Source organism: Sycon ciliatum, chromosome 7, assembly GCF_964019385.1.
Source record: "Sycon ciliatum chromosome 7, ocSycCili1.1, whole genome shotgun sequence".
NCBI lineage: Eukaryota > Metazoa > Porifera > Calcarea > Leucosolenida > Sycettidae > Sycon > Sycon ciliatum.
Window position 1 is genome coordinate 15,424,195 of NC_088649.1, and position 18,197 is coordinate 15,442,391.

General features: G+C 48.8%; 1 long non-coding RNA gene across 1 annotated transcript; it reads right to left on the minus strand.

Annotated features, from left to right (window-relative positions):
• Nucleotides 1–4,167: 4,167 nt before the first annotated feature.
• LOC135821940 (uncharacterized) lies at nt 4,168–5,349 on the minus strand. The gene is made up of 3 exons (XR_010554431.1): nt 5,070–5,349; nt 4,808–4,971; nt 4,168–4,294 (listed from the first exon to the last, which is right to left on the minus strand). It is a non-coding gene; the product is annotated as an uncharacterized LOC135821940 (long non-coding RNA).
• Nucleotides 5,350–18,197: the final 12,848 nt, after the last annotated feature.

An 18,197-nucleotide genomic window follows, 5' to 3' on the forward strand; every position in this document is an offset into this window, starting at 1 on the left:
GAGGTGGCACGATTCGAAGACGCAAAAGGTTGAACACCCGTACATCAATAAAGATGCGCTCGAATCGGCCACCCCACACACCACTAGCCGCAACGTCCAGCCGAGCTTGCTCCTCCGTGACAGCTGTGCGATGGCGGAAGGCCTCTCCGGTGACGGGCTGGAGGTGGGGTTCCACTGTCACGTTGTGAGCGGCCTGCCTCAGAGCTCTGGCGGTGATGTCCCTCACCTCGTTGTGTCGCAGCGTCGGGAAGCCACCAAACGGGCACGACAGGGCGTGACTCACATTCAGCGGCTTACTGCACACGCAGAGGCTTGGGAGCCGAGGAGGTTTCCAGCCGTACCGGAGGCACAGGCCATCCCGGAAATCTCCCTTGCTGAGTGTGAAACCATGGCGGCTGAGGGGGCGGCAGGTCAGCCAGCTGGATGCACCCTTTTCTGAGGCCAGGTCGAGAACAGGGGCCAGCTCCCGGTGATCCGAGCGAAGAGCGTCAGCCATAGACTTGAACGCGCTCCGCTTCTCGGCCCGAACCGTCGCCTTGACCGTCCGGAGCTGAGTCAGAGAGTCGCCAAGAGACGACTCCTGCTCCAGCAGGCGAGACACGAGGCTAGCCGTGATCCTTCGGGATGAGGTGTACTGTTCAGCCACTGAACAAGGGTCTGCCATACCCAGTCCCCCAAGCCGGCAAGGCAGAGAGAGTAGGGAGCGAACAGTTGTCCCAGGTGGAGCCTGACCCGTGATGGCCGGGATGAGCCGACCGCTGATTGCGTGTTCCAGCGGTTCAAGCAAGGATGGCGGGATGGAGGAGGTCCGGCAGAGGAAGGACCACTTGTTTTGCAGGCCCTGTGTGAAGGCGGAGTAGGCGGCCTGTGGCTGCGATGCAGCGATGGTCGTGAGCTGCGCAACTTCCTCACACCAGGTGGCGACCTTGGACTGGACAAATTGTTCTATAAACTCATCCGTGCCCGAAGGTGCACCAAGGTGGCGGCAACCATCACACGTGACCTGCACACCGGTCCCCTCGAACATCTCGATAGCAGCTGCGTACCTGGAGGGCTTGACCAGGAGGAGTGACTTCTGGGCATTGCAGTGGTAGCCATACCCAGGACCTTGGCTGACGAGATTGTCCCACCATTGGCGAACAGGCGTTAGCTTGCCACCGGCTGCAGCATCGTCCGCATACCAGCCCTGTTTCGCACCAGGCACTGCAACTTTCTTGATGAGCGGGAGGACTCCAAGTGCATATACGGACATGGCCAGAGGGTCACCCTGAGTGGTACCCTCGCACGATAGCAAGCACTCTCCATCAACGAATAGGCGGGATGGTTGGCGGTAGGTGTTGATTACAGCTTGCGCTATAGAGGGACAGAGGTGACGGATGTTCCGTAGGCAGGCTTCACGGTTAAGCCGGTTGAAGGCGTTCGAAGCGTCGGCGAGCAATATGGCATCCGCATCCTCCTCACGGTAGACATCTTGCATCGCATGGATGGCAGCTTCAATGCCGCACTCCTGACCGGCACACAGTTGAAGGGTGCCCGCTGCATCTTGGATATCTCTCCCGGTGACAGTGAGGATGGCTTTGCCGACAATGCGCCTGGCCACTTCGCCGATACCAATGGGTCGAACACCCGGCGATTTGTCAAGGGCTATTAATCTGCATGCGACGAGCGCCTCCAGTGTCTCTGGGTTGACGCATGTGGTAGCAATGCGACGAGCGCATGTTGCAAGCGAGTCACACAGCTCATCCGACGCTTCGGAGAACGCCGTGCACATGCGCCGCCATCCATCAGCGTCCATGCCCGATGGCCCAGCCGCGCCGTGGGTGTGCAGGGCGGCCCGGCAGATGACGTCACGGGTCAGGCTTGAGAACATCACTCTGTGGAGCTGAATAGGTGGCTCACCCGTGAGCAGAGACTCTGCATCAGCCGGCTCCCCTGCCGGATGTTTGCTGATAAGAAGGTCACGGGTGGTATCAGTGCCGACAGTGGTGTCCAGGCTGAGAACTCCTTTGCAGCCACCACTTGATAGCTGACGGAGGGCGGATGGTAGTTTGCCGGAGGACACATTAGCGGCGAACGCCCTTGCCAGGTCAGGGGGGGGGGGGTCGATCGGGCGGCTGGCTGGTGCCTGTCCTGGACCTGATTCTGGATGGTGGTTGACTCGCGGAGCAGTTCCGGCAGGCTTGCTGTTCGCCAAAGTTCTAGACGTCTCCTTAGGTGTTCCTGTGGAGACGGCTTGGTATGGTTGCCCTGCGGATTCTGTAACATCAGCTGTCGCCGCCTTGAGTGCGACATCTTCTGAGGCCGAGGCACTGCCAAAGCTGTGGAAGAAGGCACTCAGCTGGGAGATGAACGAGCGACCGACGGTGCCCTGGGGAACTGGGAACAGGTTGGGGCGGAAGTGGACGACAACCGCATACGCCTCAACGATGGCTGTCACAGAGTCTTCCCCGGTCAGTTCTCCAAGTCGGAATGCGGTGCGGTCCAGTGATGGGAAGACTGGTAGGTCGGGGACCTCTGCACCGTCTGCAGATCCAGCTGGGCCCCCAGTGGCTGTTGCGTCTGTGTCGAAGTTGGGAGTGCTAGAGGGTTGGCTTTCACCGGCATCCAGTGTGGCCAATAGGTGCGTTGCCTGGCTGTCGGTGATGGTGTCAGGGTCAGCGATTTGGACCGGTGTATTACTAGCCGAGTGCAACTCCTGATCTGTAACGTCCGGATTCGGCGCCGCCGCACTGCTTGCTGCCCTGCGCTCCGCCACAGCAATCCCGCAGGCATTCATCATGGCACCATCGGCACACTCCACGTCCGCTGGCTCACGCACTTGGCTGGCAGGTTCGACATCGACATCAGCACTGTCATGGGGCTGTTAAGTGTGACGTCACGGCTCCTTCGATACGCATAGCAACGGAGAGCACTGGGGACAAACAAAAGTCGCGTCCTCTGGATGGAACCAGATGTCAAGGGCAACAGCATCTAAATGACTGAAGAGACAGCAGTTTTTCTTTGCTTTTTCTTCAAGCGATTGTTGTCGCTCTTTACTCCTTGTTCTTTCCTCTACAAAACTCCTGTAGTCGTCGAGTGCCTTCATGATGGCTGTGAACTTGGCTACCCACAGTAAAACTCCGTGTTTGAGAGTGCTTTGAAGATGTTTCGCGTCCTGATGGATCAAAGTATGAGCGCTCCTTGTGGATTCGATTATATATAGGTGAGTTGTTCAAGAAATCAGTGTCTTCTTTCTGTCTCTGCCCTCACGCTGGCACAATATCAGCCTCTATATCCATGACAGCTCGCACCTCCCGTAAACTGCATGACTTAGATATATTTTCGCCCTCCGTGGTGATTGAAGACCCATGGAAGAATTTATTATGTTCAGAATGATGTCCTAAGAATATAAAATAAAATAATTCTAGGGAATTGTCATAGGGTATTTTGGGAAGGATGGAGACAGAGAGAGAGAGCACTGTTTGAAGTGTTTGTCTCACTGTAATTACTCCAGATTATTGAATGTTGTATGATCTATTCTATATTTTCCATAATGGTTTTTCCTGATTTGCGGGATCTCTTCTTTTGCTGTTTGCATGTTTACAGAAAGTGGCTGTCTGGTGTAACTGCACCAGATCCTGGGGAAATTAAGTCAGATGCAGAGGCAGGGTCGTCCAGTGATGCAACACTGCTGTTCTGTGTGCAACGTTACCGCTAATACCTCCGGCGAAAACACAAAAAAAGACGAACACGTGAAAAGACTACAGTATTGACCGTTCTGCTAATAAATGCATGACTGCTCCGACAGTCGATAATCGAAACACAGAGCACCAGCATGATGTTTTCATATTGGGAACCACACAACAGCTCAATTCTCAAGCCCAAAAATTGATGAATACAAATACAGAGCGACGCAACAAGAGATCATCCGGCAACCAAACAAACCTGGGTCTAATGCACTGAATAGTCCTGAAATACGCAGGCCAGACAAAGCAGTGCAAGCACATAATGTTACAAGGTACATGGATTGCAGAACAAAGTGTAATCAAAGATACACAGGGTTATAGCTGCACACTTGTGCATGTGCTCGCTCAGCCCAAGAGCACACGATCATGATGATAGAAACAATCCGGGGGAAACACGCTAACACCAAAGTAAGCATCAACAAGTAAATAGTGCAGGTCTGAAAAATTACATTGACATGAACATTGGTGTGTCGAGTAGTATCAGGCTTGAATAATCATCCAACCAAGACTTCATCAGGTCCCAGACGCTGAGATCGCACGCCGAATGTGAAGTGCATCTAGCCTTGAACCTGTCGCACAAGGCACACATATATGGCAAAATGACATCCACTCTGATTATTTCCAGAGGCCAATCATGACAGAACACAGAAATGAAACCACGGGCTCAACCAAGTAAACGCAAAGGAAGTTAGTCAAAATAATCTATGCAGTGCTCTTTTAATTGCAGCGCTGATTGCAGTGTTGCGTCATAGCCCGATACCCACTGAGCACAGACACAACTCCATTCGTCAGGGGCAAGACATACTCTTTTGGAATAAAGTCATAAAGTACAGCGTTCCAATGACATTACGGACACCTCGTGTAAATGCATGGTTTGTTCATCTGGCCGACTCGGCCACGCATGAGAGTGTGTGCATCGCGCGCGCGCACACACCATGTATTCGGTGCGTATGGTGTACCAGTTGCGGGATAATGAAGATGGAATCATTATCATGATGTTACATGTACATCTACAGTGTATGTTTGAGTGTAAAGTAAATTTTATTTTATTGCACATTTCTTCGACACAACGAATTACTTACTTCACATGTTCGCATTTCTCATAATCGATCCACCTGCACTCCGTATCAGTCGAGGAAAAATTCTCCCAGATATACACTAGTCACCACAGCCATGTGATGACATTGGGATGGGCCCCAAGCACGATTGCACTCTCTCTGAGTTACAATAAATTTGGCCAGATTATCTGTGAAGACAAAATGCAATGCATAGCGGCAATCGATGGATGAAGAGAGACTGAGAGTTTGTAAATACCCATATCTTTCCACTTGTTCAGGAGCTTACCTTTTGGAGTTCACATCGTTTACACGATCTCTCATGCTGTCTTGCACCTTTGTTTTGTTGACCATGGATACGCCAACTCAGAAAACATTCCACAGGAGCTACTAATGCAGGGCGTTTTTCACGCTCGATCTCGGCGATCTACCTTGTCACGCCAATAAAAACCTCCGTGACACTGGCTACAGTCACAAGAGACGTCTCAGTAAGGTAATGAGCACGACAACATCGTCGAGATCAAGGACAAAGAGAAAACAAAACACTCACTGAAAACAGCAAAGAAGAAACGAAGAAATGTACACGATTCCTTTATGTTGCCACTGACAACTGGGTCGGTGGAGACGACGCTACTTTTGTTTGTCCCCAGTGGGATCGTTGTTATGCGTATCGAAGGAACTGTGACGTCATCACTTAACAGCCCCATTGGTACATGGTGTCAGGCGAGTTCGGCACCTGCACATGTACGGGTACTACGGAGCTAATAGAGAGGTTAAGTTTCACGTAAAAGTCTTACGTCCGTGAACTTTTACGTCAAAAAGTGAAAAAACTCACGTAAAATTTGACGTGTTTTACGTGAGTTGACTGTCCCGCACGTAAGTTCATGACGTGAGTTTTTGGAAGTTTCGCTTGGTTATCCAGACCGAATTTGTGTGAGTTTCCGGAATTTTATCGAGATTTATCAAGATTGTTGGAAGATTTGATATTTGTGCGAACTAAACCCGAATCCTGCCAGGCACAATTTCACGTCAGGTCGCACGTGTAACTTAACCTCTAAAAATTACACGTAACGTGAGATTTGCACCGCGTTTTGAAAAAGGGCAAAAAACGTGTAACTTAACCTCTCTACTGCCAGTGCGGGTACCGGGAGACGAGCTCGACCGGGCTGTGCGAGGTGGTCCGTGACCGTCTCTGCACTCTGCAAGTAGGGTGGTGGTGAGTACTGCGGCTGCACTCTCGGTGACTGCTGCCAGTGCTGGCTTGTGCACATTCGAGGTATATTATGGCACCGCAGGCCGCGCACCTGAGGGCCTTTCTGGAAGCCTTACTCGATCGGATAGAGCGAAACTGAGCACCCTGGGATGCGAGCAGTTTTTAGTACTCCCGGGTCCAAAATCTCACCACCAGGCCGGGCTGATCAAAACGTCTGCCGGGTCTGCAGCCTACAAACGTGGATCTGCCGACACTGTGCTGTCGACGACATGTCCCGCAAGGCATCTTGCGTGAAAGCAAGGAACGCTTTTTTTAGAAAGGAAGCTTCTTCCCCAAAATTTAAAAAAATTGAAAATTATTCCTTCTGAAAATATCATCGCGCTCTTGACCTCGAAGCTGACTGCTGAATGCGATTAGGAAAGAAGATTCCTGAAGATGCACCAGACTGATTCTGGCAAGCCGTCTGTCGTCTGGATATGCACTGTTGTTCGTTATGGTCAGCAATCTTCTTCGTTCGTCCTTTCGTTTTCCTGACCACGATGATGACAAGCAGCTCTCATGCTCAGGTTAGTGCTACTTGTATGTCTGAGATGCACCCACTGACGTTATCGAACTGAAGAATGCAGCAAGGGTTCCTCGGATTCTCTTGATTTTGGAACAAATTTCCTTCACTTTCACCCTCTCAGTCTCTTCCCCATGCCCTCCATGCATGCACAGTGGAGCTTGCATTTCAAATGTTGTTTTTATACTTTGGCAGTGCCTCTGCTACACTTTCATACAGAGTGAGGTCCTGTAAATAGGATCCAACATTGTTGGTGGTGGTGTGTGTGTGGGGGGGGGGGGGAGGTATGTTTGCAGCCAGGATGTAGGAATGACACTTCTGCGCAGCAGGTGGCAATAGTCAGAACTGGTCACTCTACAAATCCCATACCTGCCAACCTTTGCAAACCTGAGATCGAATGAAATACCTAGGCATGAAAATGTATACAAATATACCTCGCGGTGATGCATGGAACTAATGCTCTTTTGGGTGCCTATTACCGCCCTCAATGTCGGGATGGTTGTTAGCAAGAGTAGATAAACAAGAATGTGCAACTCGCGGATGGGTTGGCCCACGGCGGAATTTTTTGTTGACGTAATCTTTTCGACGACGCACGCGCTGCGAGCCTTTTGGAGAGTTTTCCCTTGTGCACTTGGCTGGGCTTTACACGTACGTACAAGCTGCAAGGTCGGTGCCCAGCACGTGCTCTCACACTGCTCTGCGGCAGAATCCGCGTTTCTCTGAAAAAAGGTGACGTAAACAAAAAATTCCGCCGTGGGCGGTTTTGTATCTGCAGATTGTGCAGGAGAGATCCGGAGTTGCACACTCTTGTTTATCTACTCTTGTTGTCAGGTATGAAATCCCAACCGAGAAAACCATTTAATTAGAAGATAAACTCGGCTGGAACACCGCTTTTCTGGGAATAGAAATTTGTTGTGCCACTTTCGGCTAGTCCTTTTCGCAGAAGTGATTCAGTGCCTCCGCAATGCTGTATGAGGGCCAGGACATAGCAACTTTCTGTATGCCGGGGGGGGGGGGGGTCATCGTCCGCAACATTGGTAGAGTTACGGTTACATTGTATATGTAGATACATACGTGATTTTTGGACTCGCCTCCAGGGATTTGTCGTAAGCTGGGGCACGCGTACGTGAAACAAGTGGCAAGAAAGGCCCAGTTCGTACAAGGGAGTAGTGAAATACTGGTATTTTTCTGTTCCTATGTTCCCACGACGAGTCCTCGGTGCACTGAGTGCAGGTCTCTTGCCGCTCCCTGGTCCCCGGTTCACGTGATCGTGACGTTTATCGAATAAGGTCTACATGTATATGCGGGCATGCATAAATCAACCCTTCCACAAGGACGGCTCAAACAGGCAGCCAAGGAGTGAAAATTTTGCTCCTGGGGCTAGGGGTGAAACGAAGGCCTCAATTTGCCAAATGAACCTCCATCGAAACGAACGAAGGTGTCGAATAATTCTTTTACCAGTTCACAGTTCCTGTTCACACGCACTCCCGGGGGGGGGGGGGCTACTATGCACTTGTAGTGACACTTACCGTAAGCCAAGTGGACCACGACTAGTTGACTGTACAGACTACAGTACAGTATACATGCACATGTATACAGTGAAGATCAGTGCATGGATGCCTGCCGTAATCGTATGTTGACCTTCGTTCGAATTGAAAAGAGAGGGTCGTTTCGAAAAAGAAAGAAAAAAGCTCAATGGAAGTATGATGCTGCTGACAATTCAAGACTCACTGAAGTCGCCTTTCTGGAATGGATCATGCGCTCTAGGTTCATCCAATTGGAAATGGACTCAATCAGTGTTACACCATTCTTGTTTGGTTAGTTATTCTACATCCCATAGCATGTACAATCCAACTTGTGAATAATGTACCTCGGGTTTACAAAACAACTCGCAAGTAACAATCTTCAGATCTAGTGACCATTTGATTGCATACTTCCAACCTCACGAGTAACAACAATACACCAATAGCGACACTTTTTTCATTCACATTCGAGGGTCAGTATTCCCCAGGTTGACTGCAATTGCCAATCAAACAGGAGGGGCGAAAGTCGACCACGGCTCAAAAGGCGTAAAGAAAATGTATGTCATGGGCTAGATGGCAGAAGGAAGAAGTAGGTTTTCTGAGAAAGCAAGAAACAGAGGTGAATGAAGCACCAGGTCTGTCCATGCAGTGGATAGAATTATTGGATTGAAAGACAGGCTCTTTACGTCAGCTTAGGGGCCGTCCGTAAATATCGATGTTTTTTTAGAGACGATATTGGTGCGTCTGGGGGGGAGGGGGTTTGAGCCATGTGCGTCTTTTCGAGCATCAGAAAAATATCGATGTAAATATCTGAAGTAACACGTTAGTTTCGCCGATCCCTGCACGCGGACGTCTAAATGGCTATACAAGAAATGTGAAACCAGCTTCCGTTCGCGGAGCTAAAACTCGCGACACAAGAACAAAATCAAAAATTGGAAGCTGTACGCCCATGGCGAATTTCAAGAGCAAAAGAATGAGCTATTGATTGTGGAAATCGGCCGAACGATGCCTGCAGGAGACCTTTTTCAAGACGTAGAGGCAGTGCGAACAAACACGGACGAACTCCACAAGAGTTTCCAGTCTTCACTGTCTGAACAAGGATTTGAAAAAATTCAAGCCCGAGCGTAGCCGCTTTGTCTACACCAGTACACGATGGCTGTGAGCACTGGAGCGCCAACCCGGTTCGCTCCCCCCAGGCGATGCAGCTATTGCGTGAGTGCGGCGGGATTTTCACGCCTACACCGGACCCTCAACATCCTGCTGCATTCCTGGGCACTTCATGAGCATCCAAAAATATTGATTCCATGATCTAGATGTACATGTGCGTCTTCTGGGGGGAGGGAGGGGGGTCAAGGGAGAGAAGCACCAATATCGTCTCTAAAAAAACATCGATATTTACGGACGGCCCCTTACTACTATTATACCTACATTTATTATTTTTATTTTATTATGACGGATAACCCAAAGGCAATGGTTTGCTTTCTGCCTTTTTCATGCAGGATTCTGAAAGCTGGAGCAGCTCTGCTTACCCCTACCACTGAACTTACAACTAACTTCCAACCAAGTTCAAGGCAGTGTTATGATGAATCAAGCACGCTTGCCATCATTTCATCATTGCAAAGTACATCGACAGTATAGATTTGGTGCTGACTATGTATGATGCAGAGTGTGCTCTATGTATCTATACTACTGATTGGCCTACATTATACTTATGTGGGCTGAGAGTAATCGATTGTGCTGTATGGCAGTTTACTTGCATGTCATAGATGTTCACATTGCACACAGCTACTGAATTGCTTTCTATTGCACTGCCCTACTGCGGCCCACTGCAAATAGATTGTAGTGGCATGGGCCATGCCATCATTATAGTGGTATACCGGTACTACACCAACAGTTTCACTAGTACACTGTACTAACTGGTGGATCTACATCATGCACAGCCTTGTCACTGCTTTTCTCACTTTTTATTAATTTACTGTACTGTACACGTTTTGGCACAGCTCTTCCACAAAGAGTTACTATTATTTTCTTCTGCATACCTACTGTATACAGTGACCTGACTGGTAACATCTATGGCTGTGAAATCACAAATTTCTGGGTTGACAGCCTCAAACCTATACGATTTGTTTCTAAGAACGTGCTATAAGAAGTATTCTATTAAAGTATTCTACTGGAGCTCGCAGGACATGGAGTGAGTTTGGAACACCACTCACTCTTCTGTGATTTGGATGTCAAATTATGAAATTCAGTTTGTGAGGTAAACCCATGCATGGCATTCACTGCTATAGTATGACTCGGGGTAAAGTGTTCCAACGCATACTCATTATAGTGAATAGTTGTGTGTCAGTTAATCGGTGCCCAACGTTGTTGCTGCTGGATAAATAAATATTCTGAGATAACTGAAGCTACACAGCCATCTAATGTTCAAACATGCATGCATCGAAGGGGCCGTAACGAGATCTGCAAGGCATGATTCTATACCTATATTCGATGCTCTCTAGCAGGACATTCATCTGCCTCATTTTCTCTGTGCTGCATTGATGAGCGAAACAGCATGCTGTCCGCAGATCGAGTATTGTGTATAGACAGACGTGTATGTAGTGGTAAAGCTCAAATACATGTACAACATGACAATCAATAACAATCCCCGTGTTTTACAACAGCACAAACCCAGCACCACAATTCTTAAATTTGGGCTGTGGTGTTCTTAGTATTCCAGGCTGGATATTCTAGGCTTCCACGCTCTTGGGCGCACGACTTTACTATGCCGAAGAATATTTTCAGCCAATGAACCCAGAGCTTGGTGGCATGGTGCCATGGAACAGCCTTTTGCATGTGGCTTTCACTACATGCACATGTACAACGTTCAATTGATGCGGAAAAATCAGACAAGGACTTTTGCAGTTATGAGCAAGGTCCCCACGAATGGTCATGTCACTTCACAGAATACATGAACTGATAGAGTAGACCTCGGTCCCCTCAGAGAACGCTTGGGTGAAGTCGGTTTCAACTGAGGACATGTCCAAAACCATGCTAAGTACTTGAGCTGCGCATGAACCCCACAATTATCAGGCCCACCGGAACCGGTCTGGTTGGTCGGGTTATCACCGGACCAACTTGTTCGCCACCAACAAATGTTTCCTGCTCTGGAGGACGTGTGTACCCGCCATATCACACACAAAGTATAAAAGGCCATGAAACTACCAGATCAGATCGACCGATCAAAAACTGCTTCCGGCGGTACTGATTATAGTACAGGTTTAAAAAGCAGCTCCATTTTTGTCATACATCAAACCAACTCTGTCATTGCTATGCTACTCAAAAAGAGTAGTGATGTTTATTCACAAAAGAATCACAATGCTAGCAGAGAAATTCGATATTCTCCAATTTTAGGGGCACTAAAGTACTATGCAAAAATTAATGCTGCATGGTCATTGTTATGAAGCAGTCACCTCAGTACAGCAATTAAACAGGCTGATTATGTGAACGAGATTCACGGCAAATCTTCTTCCATCAGTGCTGTTCAGTCTTGAGTGGTCCACTGAGGCAGGAAAACAACCTGTTCGGTCCTTCCATACGAGAAACAGAAATTGAACATGTTCCAGGGTGGAGGTGGCGAGCATCCGCAATGTAATGCACCTTTAGGCCAACACGACCATCATTCCGACATGGATTCTCAAACACCTTCGCTCGTGAGAGTGCCTCAGAGTGGTATTCATCAACAGATGGCAATCCTGTAAAACACATGAAAAGACATAGCAGCAACACAAAGAAACCTAATGTTATAGAAACAAATTCGAAAAACAAAGTCTACTGAACCAAGGTACAACCACACTCCAGGAGGCAAGCAAAAGTGCATATAATCCGAAGGTTGCGATGCCTGTATGTATTGTATTCATTGATTCATGGATTCTCCACAGGCCTTAGCCTAAATCGAGGGAGTCTCTGTCATGCCACACTGGATACAACATGCTACCAGAATCACTTTCCCCAGTATTGATGATCTTTTCTTAGGGTGTTATATAAAACACACCTGTAGCCACTTCATCTTGCTCACGAAATCATACACCACCACACAAACGGGCCCTTTGGCTATTATAATTTGGGTGGTGATGTATGATATTGATAATCTATTGATACTAGGGCTGAAACGATTATATCGGTTATCCGTCTAATCGATCATTACAAGGAAACGATTTCGATTAAGCTGTCTGTTTCGATTACGCGATTCTAAAAAAAAGAAACGTCTGCAAGAATCAAAAGATGTCATGTACAGCACTACTAGATACTGTACTTTGTCCTTTTCCTCGTTTCTTTTTGTTGTCCATATGTTTTCCGGTAGGGCTGTGAAAAAAAAACTGACTGTCTGCACCTGCACGTGATGTGCCACTGCATTGCGTAGAGTACGCGGTTTATCTGCACGTGTGTATGTACATGTATATGTGTATATTTCAACACGGCATGCTTTGTGCTGGTCTGGCGAGACAATTTCTAGGACGCAGTAATCAATAATCATAATCGATAATCGAATCGATACAAGGGTAGGTTAACCGATAGTTGAAAAGTGTAATCGTTTCACCCCTAATTGATACCATATCCAAGTCTGACTCTCACCGTGAGATCCTCGCAACAATATTACCTGGTACATGACATATTCAGACACTGACGTAAGCATCTTTTTGGAACAACACGTGTGCCTATCTGCTAGTGTAATGTGACACACATGCAGAATCAGTCATAGCTAATTTTACCCCCTCACTGTTGTATGCGCAGACTCCACTTTGCGGTGTCAAGTACTCTTCTTTCGGTGGGCTACTTCACTAAGGCGCTTGTCTAAAAGGACTGACGTTCATCCTACAAACCTACACGACTTGCATAGTTTTCACTGTCGGCCGAAGTCCATGCATTGCACACATTGAGATTCACTCCCTCCGTACAGGCCAGTACAGAGCTGCCCACCAATTGAGTCTGTTTTGCGTACTCAGACTTCTGATTTTCCGTATCTTGCAGTGTTTTGCGTACTGCCGTGTACATTGCATGCATACTTGCACTATAAAGTTTTTTGACACGCACATGCATGTCGTAGGCTGCATTTGGTAGTGTAAAACATGTGTGACTTGCACTCACGACATTATTTTTTGTGCTACATGTACATGTTGTCGTGGTACGGCATGCACTCACTTTGGTACAGTCGTCCCTCTCTAATCCGGCACTTTATAATCCAGCACCCTCGATAAACCAGCACAATTTTCAGTAGCCAAAATGTCCTCTTCATGCACATTGCAGCAGTAAATCAGATTTGTTAATCCAGCACCCTCCCTAATCCAGCAGATTTTCGTGGCACAAATGGTGCCGGATTATAGAGGGACCACTGTACAAGACTATTCATCGCTCAGCTTACACTTGCAATGCTTCTACACAGCTGATTGATCCTCTTCGATTTTCTGTACCATTTGCCCAAATTCTGTAGTGCGAACAAGGAGTGATTTTCCGCACAAATACAGAAAAATATTTTCATTTTTTTCAGTCATTTTCACGACATATTTTCTTTATCATGATCCCCGGGGTGTACGTGTGGCGTTCTTACGAACGCGGAAACGCAGTCTTTCTAACCGAGTCTCACGTGCACTGTGAATTTGTTCTTCTTTTATTCACAATGCCATGTATCGATTCATCGCTTCTTCGCACCTGAGATCCTGTGCAACAGCGATTTAAAGATTAGCTTTATCAATAGTGATCAGAGAGAGAGAGAGAGAGGATCAGTTGTGGGTGCTGTGACAGCATAGAGTGTAGATTGGTGCAAACATCATTGCCCAGTAGAACAGTATTCATAATAATAGGGACCTGCGTTTAGCCGCAATGATTACATTTTGGAAGCTATTTTTTAGAAATTTTACAGGCCCAATAAGCCTGAAGAGAAGAACACCTAACTTAGACTGTCCTAACGTTATCGAACGCACTGCCAAAGTAAAAAAAACATTTGAAATGCAAGCTCCATTGTGCATGCATGGAGGGCACATGGGGAAGAGACTGAGAGGGTGAAAGTGAAGGAAATTTGTTCCGAAATCAAGAGAATCCGAGGAACCCTTGCTGCATTCTTCAGTTCGATAACGTCAGTGGGTGCATCTCAGATGTGTTGTGTGCCCAGACATACAAGTAGCACTAACCTGAGCATGAGAGCTGCTTGTCATCATCGTGGTCAGGAAAACGAAAGGACGAACGAAGAAGATTGCTGACCATAACGTACAACAGTGCATATCCAGACGACAGACGGCTTGCCAGAATCAGTCTGGTGCATCTTCAGGAATCTTCTTTCCTAATCGCATTCAGCAGTCAGCTTCGAGGTCAAGAGCGCGATGATATTTTCAGAAGGAATAATTTTCAATTTTTTTTAAATTTTGGAGAAGAAGCTTCCTTTCTACAAAAAAGCGTTCCTTGCTTTCACGCAAGGTGCCTTGCGGGACATGTCGTCGACAGCACAGTGTTGGCAGATCCACGTTTGTAGGCTGCAGACCCGGCAGACGTTTTGATCAGCCCGGCCTGGTGGTGAGATTTTGGACCCGGGAGTACTAAAAACTGCTCGCATCCCAGCCTATTCCCAGGGTGCTCAGATTCCCTCTATCCGATCGAGTAAGGCTTCCAGAAAGGCCCTCAGGTGCGCGGCCTGCGGTGCCATAATATACCTCCACATTCGAGACATTTGGTACGGGTACGGAGTCTAGTGTCGTAGCTGTGGTTGCTCTGTTGTCGGAGCTCGTCGACGTCCTGCTGATAGTATGGTCTGGCACCGTATCACCAACAGCGGGTACGGTAGCTGTGGCCGTTGGTTGAGAAGACGGTTGGGAAGTCGGGGAGCTGTTTCGGCACTTGTTCTTCTTCGAAGGGAGACAATTCCGACACTCTCGGCCCTCCTTCATGCATTCGCACCGAACGCAGGTGCCGTTGCCGTTGCACCGGCAACAAGTGGCACCCTGCATCGGCTGGTTTGCGGGAGAGGCACGTTGAAGTCGGAAAATCCACTCAAAACTACGGAGCTCGAGAAACGCGTACCTACGTCAACATTTCAAAAAAACGGACCCATCTAAACGAATTGCCTTTGTCAACAGCTTGCGGAAATCTATAAAAACCGAAGATCAAAGTCCTGAGAGGTATCGACAAGGGGCTCTCAAAGCCCCTAAATAGCTCCACAAGCTTTGAATAAGAATGAAGCTCGCAACTAGAGACCAACATTTCATTTGCTTCTATTCTACTTTTAGTAGTCCTAAGTGGTGCTGAGTTACCATAACTTACCAGAAGAAAATATTCTTTCATACCACACCAAGTCTCTCTGCACACAAACCACAAAACTACCCAATATAATGTTACCCAAGAATAATGGAAGTGAGATAATGCATGTAACCTCGTTCTAAAATAGTTAGTGCATGGCAGGGAGGGTCTTATGGCTTGTTTGTGCCCTTCAGGGTAGCCCTCGGGCCTACGGCCCTCAGGCTAACCTGTCGGGCACGACAGGCAAATCCACGTTTACAGGAAAGTCACCATGGAGATATTCCTGCGAGTGAACAAAATTTGCCCGCGGGAATCAAAAGTGTCCATGGCCTTTTTGCCCGCGGATGCACTCATCTGCGGGCACTTTTACAGTTATGAGGCTGTGAGGTCGTACTATCGTACGGTAGTCTTGAACCCTGGTTGTTTGGCCTTTGTCTTTGGGTACTCATTCCAAATCACCAAAGTAACGCCGTATACTCACCGGATACTCGCGGGAGCTCTGGCCGCCACCCGCGGCCGTGTGAACTGCAGCCTCGCGTTTCACTTCCTGCGGGCACCTGACAAACGTGGATTTGCCTGTCGTGTGAATCGCCTATAACCAGTAACCTATAATTATTCATTGGAAACTGGCACCCTCACTTTTTGGTGTCTTCCGCACATACTGTAGTTGTAGATATCGTGAAAACAACAGTACATCTTGCATTGTCTGACCCGTGCCTCCTTTGCCACATTTGAAGCCAGCTGCAGAAAAGGCCAAGAACAGGAAAAGGAAATTCAGCCAGGTTTTACAAAATTAGGACAAGTATACTATGGCAAGATGTGTGGAGATTGAAGAGTACATAATCCCCCAACTCTTGGGTCAACCATAATACTAGGTGCTGCACTCGGATCGACGGAGTTCGTCCAGAGCTATGTTTCCCAGAAGGCAAACGGGTGGAAAGACGAGATCGTGTCCTTGGCCAAGATTGCCGAAACCCAGCCACAGGCTGCCTATGCAGCATTCACGCAAGGCCTGAAGCATCGCTGGTCCTTCCTGTGCAGAGTCATGGAGTGTGCTGCTGAAAATCTTGGCCCTCTGGAAGACACCATCACCAATGTCCTCATTCCTGCCCTGTGCGGTAAGCCAGTAAACTCACGTGAGCGAAGGGTCCTTGCTTTCCCATGCCGTGAAGGAGGCCTCGGCTTAGTCGACCCCACCACCTTGGGCGACCAGTTCCGGGCATCGGCAGCGATAACCTCGGCGCTCGTCCGCAAGATTCTGGACCAGGACACCCAGATTGGCCATGTGCTGGACCTGGTACGGTCCACTAAGAGGGAGGTGGCAAGTCGTACCCGCACTTCAATGGCCCAAGCAGCCAAAGAGTTCATCCTGACGCAGAACACTGATATCCAGCTCTGTGTCGGTCTGGCGGCGGAGAAGGGTGCGTCGGCTTGGCTGACCTGTAGACCCCTGAAGGCCCATGGCTTTGCCCTCTCGAAGGGTGAGTTCCGGGATGGCCTTGCGCTCCGCTATGGCTGGCCGCCAACCCACCTTCCATCGATCTGCCCGTGTGGTGCATCGTTCACCGTCGCCCACGCCTTGTCGTGCTCTCTGGGTGGGTTTCCCTCACTGAGGCACAACGAGGTGCGAGATGTTACGGCTGGTCTCCTCAAACGGGTCGCCAACAACGTCACCACTGAACCACACCTGCAGCCGGTAACTGGGGAAGCATTCCGCTACCGCTCTGCCATAACGGACCGTCCCGGGCTAGGCTGGATATAGCAGCGAGTGGTGTCTGGGGTGGGCGTTTTGACCGCACTGTCTTCGACGTACGGGTTTTTAACCCTTTCGCGGCTTCAAATCGCTCCACCTCAGTACCCTCCTGCTACCAGCGCCACGAACGGGAGAAACGCCGCTGCTATGAGGAGCGTGTTCGAGAGATCGAACATGCAACTTTTTCACCTCTCGTTCTCTCCTCAACAGGCGGCATGGGCAAGTCGGCAACAGCCTGCTATAAGCGGATTGCCGGGCTCCTGTCCGACAAGACGAAGGAGCCGTACAACCGTGTAATGGCGTGGATTCGCTGCCGACTTGGCTTTGCTCTGGTTCGCTCCAGCATGGTTTGTTTGCGTGGTGCTCGGCGACGCCCCCTGCGCGTCAGCGATGTGGCGGATGCATCTGCTACCTTGGCCGTTGCCGAGGCCCGCTGCACTGTGTAACTGACTGCAAGTGGTTCCTAAATCAGTTCCTATTCCTCATTGTTGCTTCTTTTTTCCCCTCTAGTTTTCTTTTACGGTATTATAATTTCACGGAGAAGGCGGAGAGCCCGAACGTGTACAGTTTTATGTCTATTATTTGCCATGGCGATCCCCGTAAGTCAAAAATTTCAGGTACCATTTTCGTACTGCTGTGGATCTACGCCCGCCCGCGATCGAGACTCGACGTCGACAAGATCGACACCACACGACCGCTGCGCTGCACGACGGGGCCCGGCCAACTGTATTACTAGTACTAAAATACTAGTAGCGCATGCAGGTTGCACTTGAGACTGCATGCACGGCTGCACATGCAGTCATGTTCTCGCCGGTGACAGGCGCAGTATGTATGTATTACTGCACAAGGACCAGTGCAATACCGGCCGATATCTGCACGAACGGCGAAGCCGTAAGTGCAGATATCGACGCCGGTATTGCACGCGTCCGAGTGCAGTAATACATTTATCGCACCCCTGCCACCACACAGTCTGTCACCACATACACTTGACACAGTCTGGTGCAACCCTAGCATGCTGCATGCAACCCTGTTATCATTTCACAGTCATACAACACAGCACAACCAGTCGCGTTCATTTTTAGAGGAACACTTCTTTCCAG